Source organism: Mus caroli, chromosome 3, assembly GCF_900094665.2.
Source record: "Mus caroli chromosome 3, CAROLI_EIJ_v1.1, whole genome shotgun sequence".
In the NCBI taxonomy this organism is placed as follows: domain Eukaryota; kingdom Metazoa; phylum Chordata; class Mammalia; order Rodentia; family Muridae; genus Mus; species Mus caroli.
This window is the reverse complement of record NC_034572.1, coordinates 89,310,347-89,319,295: the sequence shown is the minus strand read 5'-3', so window position 1 is coordinate 89,319,295 and position 8,949 is coordinate 89,310,347. Positions and strand designations below refer to the sequence as shown.

The 8,949-nt window shown below is 42.6% G+C and overlaps 1 protein-coding gene across 4 annotated transcripts in view; it reads left to right on the top strand.

The window, feature by feature from the left end:
• The window catches only part of Gabpb2 (GA binding protein transcription factor subunit beta 2), a 35,591-nt gene that overhangs the window by 2,353 nt on the left and 24,289 nt on the right, over window positions 1-8,949 (top strand). The gene's annotated exons all lie outside the window — the stretch shown is intronic.

Genomic DNA, 8,949 nt, shown 5'->3' with positions numbered 1-8,949 from the left:
AAAAAAAAAAAAAAAAAAAGAGGATGTCGGAACTGGGGATCCAGCTCAGGACATCAGGTTGGCAGCAGATATGTTCACCCATTAAGCCGTATATATACCTCACTGATCTCCAAAATCGTCATCTTACAAATGCATTTTGATCTAGGTAGATGCTATAGGTTAAATCAGGAGTGACAGGGCAGGAAAGGAGACATGTCAGAAGATATGTCCCTGTCAAATAACCAAATATAAGAACTGTTTTCCTATAACTCTTGGTTTTGGTTACTTTTACAAGGTCCGGCACAAGCAACTGCCCTCCTTTGTTGGTTTGAAACATGGTCTTGTGACACTTAGGCCAACACCAACTCATCCTCATCCTGATTTAGTCTCCCAGAGTGCTGAGGTCACAGGCAGATGTTGTCTCACCCAGCGTGACTTCATTTTCATCGTGACACACCTCCTCATGCTTGTTTCTAAAGAGTTTTCTCTGAAGACAGCTTTGATATGCCTGGTGCTTTGATCTCAACAATTCCTCATCACATGATGATCTGTCCAGATTGGTCTGATCTGATCTCATGTTAGGAGAATGACGTCTAGAGTTAGTACCAATAAAGCCTTCAGAACCTCATTTAAGCCAGAGGTGTAGAAGGAGTGGCTTTTAGGCCAGGCCTGCTGGAGTCTGTTCTTGTCTTTGAGTTCCATATCCTCTGTGGGTCAGAGAAGTTCTAGCATCTCAGAAATGTTGCTCTCTATCTTTTGTTGTATTTCTACAGAATATTAACAGCCAACAATTAGAACGCTTCATAGAAGCACAATCAACAAGAACAAAAATTCTAATGAAAATTAGCTTGAAAGTTAAGCATTGTTTATAGGGTTCTCCATGAGTGATCAGTGTCTAATGTCCTTTCATTATTAGGAGGCGCTGCTTGGAGTGTGGATTGGGAGGGCATGTCTAATTATCTTTGTTTAAAGAGAACAACTAGTCAGTACAATGAGGAGCCCGTGATCCCAGGCCTGGGAAAGGGAAGCACCACTAACAATCGTTTAGGGCCCCACCAGCGTAGGTCCCACGCAGTTATCTCTTAAGCCTTGCATCTTAGAAATACAACAGGTACATGAATATCTTTTCTTCTTTTTTTTTTTTTTTTGAGACAGGGTTTCTCTGTGTAGCCCTGACTGTCCTGGAACTCACTCTGTAGACCAGGCTGGCCTCAAACTCAGAAATCCACCTGCCTCTGCCTCCCAAGTACTGGGATTAAAGGTGTGCACCATCACTGCCCCGCTTGTACATGAATATCTTTATCATGTAAAAGAGCCAGCAACATTTAGCATCATTACACAGAAGAACTATGCAGAAATCCTCTCTGTATGTTAGCTCAGCATATACCCATTAAGAAAAGGAAAAAAAAAAAAAAAGAATCTATAACTTTCCTGGCCTACTGCATCAATAAAATCAAACATTAGGCCTTCACAAATATAGTAAGAGTTATAGACTCATTCTTTTAACTGTGGGGCCAACAGATGGAGACCCAGGTTTTAAAAAGCAGGATTACTCAAATGGCATGCTTTACGTATGAGTGTTCTTTCTGCATGTATACCTGCATGTCAGAAGAGAGCATCAGATCCCATTATAGATGGTTGTGAGCCATTTTGAGTCATGTGATTTCTGGGAATTGAACTCAGAACCTTTGGAAGAGCAGCTAGTACTCATAACTGCTGAGCCACCCCTCCAGTCCCGAACAGTATTTGATTTTATTTATTTGTGTGCTTGTGGGTATGAATGCACACATAACTGTGGTGCATGTGTGGAAGCCAAAGGACATTTTCCTGAGTCCATTCTCTTCTGCCATAGGGGTTCAAGAGATCGAACTCAGTTCCATTAGGCTTGGTGGCTTTTACCCACTGAGCCTTCTTTTCTGCAGTGAACAGTGCTGGTTAAAATACCAGAAACAAGCTGGGTTTGGTGGCCCATGTCCTTAGTCCCAGTACTTGGAGAGTAGAGGCAGGAGATCTCTGAATTCAAGGCCATCAAGGGCTACATGTGAAACTTTGGCCTTCGAAACCAAACAAGAAAAGCCCAGAAATGTCAATAGATTTTCATTGACTATCCTACATGTTGACAGTCCAGGTATAGTGCAGATTGCATAATAGAGAACACTTAACGGTCATTTTGCATGTCCTAAATTTGCATGTATTTAATTCTTCAAATGTCTACATTTGAAGAAAAGGTTCCACTTTACAGATTTTAGTCACAAATACATGGAGTATTAAATGTACTAAAATCACCTTAGCATAGTTGCTTGCAAAGTAGCCATTAAAAAGACATGAATAGACACGTAAAGGGACTCTGAGTTTTTTGTTAAAGATTTTTGTTGTTGGTTTTGAGACAAGCTTTCTCAGTGTAGCACTGGCTGCCCTGGATTAGTCCAGGCTAGCCTTGAACTCGGGTTTCCTGCCTCTGCCAACCAGCAAGATATTTTTCCTTTTTAAAGAAAAAATGCAGGGAGAGGGCCTGGAGTGAGAGATAGCTCAGTGGCTAGGAGCACAGTGTCTGAACACAGTGAGAATGTATTCACATGCATAAAATAAATAATTTTTTAAAGATTTATTTATTTAATATATGTGAGCACTCTGTCACTGTTTTCAGACACACCAGAGGAGGGCATCAGATCCCATTATAGATGGTTGGTCATGAGCTACCATGTGGTTGCTAAGATTTGAACTCAGGACTTCTGGAAGAGCAGTCAGTGCTCCTAACTTCTGAGCCATCTCTCTAGCCATCCCCCCCCCCAAAAAAAATAAGTCTTAAAAAAAGGGGGGGAGGATGGGCAGTTGTGGCTCACGCCTTTGATCCCAGCACTTGGGAGGCAGAGGCAGGCGGATCTCTGAGTTCGAGGCCAGCCTGGTCTACAGAGTGAGTTCCAGGACAGCCAGGGCTACACAGAGAAACCCTGTCTCAAAAAAACAAACAAACAAAAAGGGGTCGGGGCATCAAACGTTACATGCCTTTGCAGAGGCAGGCTGATCTCTGAGTACAAAGCCAGCCTGGTCTACACACATTGAGTTCCAAGACAGCCAGGGCTACACAGAGAAACCCTGTCTCAAAAAAACAAACAAACAAAAAGGGGTCGGGGCATCAAACGTTACATGCCTTTGCAGAGGCAGGCTGATCTCTGAGTACAAAGCCAGCCTGGTCTACACACATTGAGTTCCAAGACAGCCAGGGCTACACAGAGAAACCCCTGCCTTAAAACAAAACAAAACAAAATATATTTTAATACCTGTTTTCACTCTGTAGCTCTTGGCTGCCTAGACACAGATCCATCTGTCTGCCTATACATATATGTACCATGTCCATGCAGTGCTCATGGGGACCAGAGAGTGCTTCAGAATTCTAGTTCCAAGGGGTTGTGAGACACCTAATGTGTTTGCAGGTAACTGAACCTGGGTCATCTATCAGTGCATCAACTGCTCTTAATCTCCAAGCCATCTCTCCAGTCCCATATGCATTGTACTTTTAATTATGTGCATGTGTTAGTGTGTGCTTGTATAGTGAGCAGTTAGCTCACTAAAGTCTAAAATCCTGTTAATTTTATAATGTACATATATACTTAGATATTAAAATATCCACTTTCTGGATTCAAGAGATGGCTCAGAGGCTAAGAGTATGCACTGCTTTTGGTTCCAAATACAGTGGCCCAAATCCACCTGTAACTGCAGTTTCAAGAGACAGACTCCCCTTCTGGCCTCAAAGAGCACACACCCACACATACCATGAACACACAATTTTAAGAATCAATACTTATAAAGATAAAATGTCCACCCCTATAACATTACAACAAAATGTATTTTTTATTAGCAATTAGGCTAATAACAATAGAAATGGGCTAATTCCGTATCGGTCAAACCCCAGAAATCATGCAAAAGTAGCTCTATATACAAGCCAATTCTAAAATATATGTTTTGCCAGGCATGATGGCACACGCCTTTAATCCCAGCACTCAGGAGGCAGAGGCAGGCGAATTTCTGAGTTCGAGGCCAGCCTGGTCTGCAAAGTGAGTTCCAGGACAGCCAGGGCTAAACAGAGAAACCCTGTCTCAAAAAACAAAATAAATAAATAAGTAAATAATAAAATAAAATAAAATATATGTTTTACATTTACATTTTAAATTTACAAGCAAAAAAAAGCAGTTTAGAAATTTTCTGAGAGGCTGGCATGGTGGAGCACAACTTTAATCCCAGCACTCAAGAGGCTGAAGCAGGTGGATCTCTGTAAATTGAAGGCTAATCTGGTCTACAGAGAGTTCCAGGACAGCCAGAGATAGATAATAGACTCTGTTTCAAAAAACCAACAACAGAATCTTTTTTCTGAGCAGTTAACATATTTTTAAATGTAACCACCCTTTAAAAACAAGACAATAGAGTCTCACGCCACACAAACACATAACAGACATAGTGGCCTAGACCTTGCTATTACATCCAGCGCTTATGCAGGCACTCAGGGTTACTGATGGCAGGGATTGCAGCTCCTGGGTGTCCCTTCATGAAAGGGACATTTATGAGCTGAGGAGAAGCTCCAAGGTAAAATGCTTGCAAACAAACCTGAAGATCAGAGTTCAATTCCTGGGACCTACCTGGTGGAAGGAGAGAACTGACTTCCAGCGAGTTGTGATGTCCACATGTGTGCCCACACATAGACAGACACATAAACACATACATATATACACACAGAGAATAAGTCAATGTAAAAAAGACGAAATATTCCTGAAAAAGGAAACATAGCAATAACTCCACAAAAGGATTATTTTATTTGCTTATTTATTTATTTATTTTATGGGTGCAGTTTCAAGACAGGGACTCTCTGTGTAGCCTTGGCCATTCTGGAACTTGGCCTATAGCCTCCAACTCATAGAGATCCACCTGCCTCAGCCTCCTGGGCTGGGATTAAAGACAAATGCCTCTGTCACCTGTCCAGAATGATTTTATGTACGTTAGTCAGAGGCATTTCCATCAACATAAAGGGTTGTTTGTTTGTTTGTTTGCTTTTCTTTTGAGACAGGGTTTCTCTATGAAGCCCTGGCTGTCCTGGAACTCACTTTGTAGGTCAGGCTGGCCTGAAACTCAGAAATCTGCCTGCCTCTGCCTCTGCCTCTTCTCTATGAAGCCCTGGCTGTCCTGGAACTCACTTTGTAGGTCAGGCTGGCCTGAAACTCAGAAATCTGCCTGCCTCTGCCTCTGCCTCTGCCTCTGCCTCCCAAGTGCTGGGATTAAAGGCAAGTGCCACCACCAGGTGGTAATACAAAGGACTTTTATGGGGCTAAGGATGTGGCTCTGTTGGCTAGATTGCTGGCACAAAGCTGTGTGTGGACTTAGTCCTCAGTACCACATAAATTGACCGTGGTGATACACAACTATAATCTTAGCACTCAGGAGCTAGAGACAGGGGAATCAGGAAGTCAGGGTCCTCCTTGGTTATGTGACATGTTGGAGACTAGTGCGACTACAAGAGATTCTGTCTCAAAAACATAAATGAATAAATAGCTTTAATTATTTGTTTTATTATATAAGTACACTGTAATAAGTACACTTATTATATAAGTACACTGTTCAAACACACCAGAAGAGGGCATCAGATCTCATTACAGATGGCTGTGATCCATCATGTGGTTGCTGGGAATTGAACTCAGGACCTCTGGAAGAGCAGTCAGTGCTCTTAACCACTGAGCCATCTTTCTAGCCTAGGTGTGTGTTTGTTTTTGTTTTGTTTTGTTTGTTTTTAAATGTCTTTTCAGGTACTCTTGACATAAAAAAGTAAAACTTAATTTCTTCTCAAAATGAGCTGGTGAATTTTTGTGATTTCTAGGTCAGCCTGGTCTATATCGTATTTCCCAGGCTAGCCAAGACTACACACTGAGAACCTGTGGAGGTGGGGAAATGATCTAGTCACAAGTTATATAGTTAGCTATGACGTTTTGTATTTTAGTTTACTTTTCAAAGGAATAAAAAATAATATAAAAGCTGAGGGAGCAACTCCAAAATCTGCCCTTAGATATTCACATATTATAAATACATACCTTTTAAAGCAGGCATGTCAAGAGCAGTAATTTTAGCACACAGAAAGTTCAAAGACACATCGAGAAATGAAGTAGCCAGGGCCACAGTACTCAGTTAGCTCTCAGGAACTCTGGGACAGGTTAAGTTCTGCCCCATGATGCCTTAGAAACTGAGGAGTTTACAAAAGATTTAGTCATCTAGAATTTCCCCAAAGGGCCGGCCATTAAGATAGTACAAACAGTATTTTCCATGGTTACCCAAATCACAATAGAGTTCTCAGCATGCTTGCTTCTCTGCCTCAAGACAGACACGCTTTAACCATCGTGTAGATTTCCAGATCCTTCAAAAGAGCTTTCAAAATGCCAAGGCTTGGGGCTGGAGAGGTGGCTTGGTGGGTAAGAGCACTGTCTGATCTGCAGGATCAGGGTTTGAGATATAGCACCCACATGATAGCTCACAGGTGTGACTCTAGCTCCAAGGGATCCAGTGCCACCTTGCCTCTTTTGGTAAAAGGCACACATGTGGTACACAGACATATATACAAATACCACACACACACACACACACACACACACAACAAGGCTTGCATTATGACAACCCAAATAGTTCAACAGAATTGAAACAGCTCAGAACTTCAGATAAAGCCTATTGTAGAAAATTTCTCTGGGCCAGGCTATCTCTGGTTTGTTTGTTTGTTTGTTTTGTTTTTTTCCAAGACAGGGTTTCTCTGTGTAGCTGTGGCTGTCCTGGAACTCACTCTGTAGACCAGGCTGGCCTTGAACTCAGAAATCCACCTGCCTCTGCCTCCCAAGTGCTGGGATTAAAGGCATGTGCCACCACTGCCCGGCTTGGGCCAGGCTATCTCAAGACTGCAATGCCAAGTCCAAATACTCATTTCTCTGCTTCTTCATATAGAGGTAAAACAACAACCAAAACAGATGAGAGGGGAAACGGGAAGATAAAAGTCCCTAGCTGGGCATCGTGGCCATCTAGCACTCAGGAGACAGAGGCAGGTAGATCTCTGAGTTTGAAGCCTGCCTGGTCTTCATATTTTCAGGACAGCCAGATATAGAAAGATTCTTTCTCAAAAGAAAGAACTCTCTGGAATAAAATGACCTCAGCAGCTAATTGGTGTCATTCAGTCTGTCCTCTTCATTGCTGACTGTTTCTCCTAGCTGTGGCTTGCCAGAATTGTTACTGTGCTTGTAAGGGTGAGAGCTTGAGCCCTGGCATCCCTAACAAGCTAGGCTTGGCCATCCATCATCGGATATGTCAAGTAAATGCACATTAATAACGACAAGCAGAAAAGGATTGATTCAGTGTGGCCACTGGAAACAGAGCCCAGGACACCCCCAGTCTGTGTGGGGGTTCTGATGTCACAGGAGTTTTAGGTCGATAGAAAGTATGTATGTATAACTAACTAATCACTCCTGGGCCAGCTGTGGCCCTAACTACTATCATTGGCTCCAGTCTCCTGCAAGGTGGTCAGACAAGCTGTCAGAGCTGAAATCTCTTTCTGAGGTGACAACTTTCTCTGCCTGGCACCTGAGAATTTCTTGCAGTTCGTTGTCCCAATAGTCTGATAGTAGAGGAGAGGGACCCACAATTTTTTTAGAATTTCTGTGAGGATAGTTATACAGGAATTATAGGCATGAGACAGCAGGTCTGGCCACACCTAGTTTTTTAATAGCTTTTCTAGATGACGGTAGGTATTCTTTGATGCTATACCAAAGCTTGGCAAGTGGTAATTTTTTTTGTGGTCCATATAGCCTCATGCATGCTAGACAGGCACTCTGCTATTGTATTACATTGCTCACAAGATATGTGGTCACTTCTTAAAAGTCAGTTTAAGATTGATAATTTAATTCAGTAATACCCTGGGTTTTGTCCTCTGCACTGCAGGGCAGCTGGGGGGGGGGGTGTAGTTGCAAGGGCTTGGAGAGATGGCTCAGCAGTTAATAGTATTGGCTGCCATCCTGAGGACCCACATGGCAGCTCACAACCATCTGTAAGTTCAGTGCCAGGGCATCGGATGACCTTTTTTGACCTAGAGAGGATATTGCATATTCTCCCACTTGGGATCTTCATATCTCACCCTCCTAGAAACCAGGAGTACTGAGCTTACAGGCCTTTGCCACAAGGCCATACGGAAATAGACTCAGGTGAAAATAGTCATCCATACTAATAGTTTTAAAACTAATAAAATTAGTTAAAAAGAGAACTCTGAAACTATATCAAAAGAATTTTTGTACTGTGTCCAATTTTCTGTTTTTGGCTGTACTGTGACTTGAACCTAGAGCCTCGCACATATAAAAACGTATTCTACCCCTCAGCTGTTTTTCCCTACTCTTTAGCTTGAGGTAAGTCTTACTGAATTACCCAAGCTATTCTTGAATTCATATTACAGCCCAGACAGGTGTTGAACTTTTGTGTCTCCATGCTCAGCTCAAACCCAGGGTGTTGTGCATACTAAGCAGCACTCTATACACGGAGCTCTATCCCCAGCCCTTGATTCTTTGTTGAGATAAGGGTCTCATGATATAGCCCAGGTTGGTCTCCCACTTGGAATCTTCATATCTCACCCTCCTAGAATCCAGGAGTACAGAGCTTACAGGCTTTACGGTAAGGCCCGATTTTCAATTTGTTATTAACTCATTGGAGGCGTGGTTTATGAGTAACTTGTCTGGAGTTGCTTCTCTCCTTTTACCATGTGGATCCCTAGATCAAACTCAGGTTCTTAGATTGGCAAGGTAGCTAGCTCATGGCTAACTTCTGCCAAGCCTGATGACCTGAGTTCCTGAGTCCCTCAAGCCACATGATAAAGGAGAGAACCAACTCCTGCAAGCTGTTCTCTGACCGACCAACACACACACACACACACACACACACACACACACACACACACACACACACACG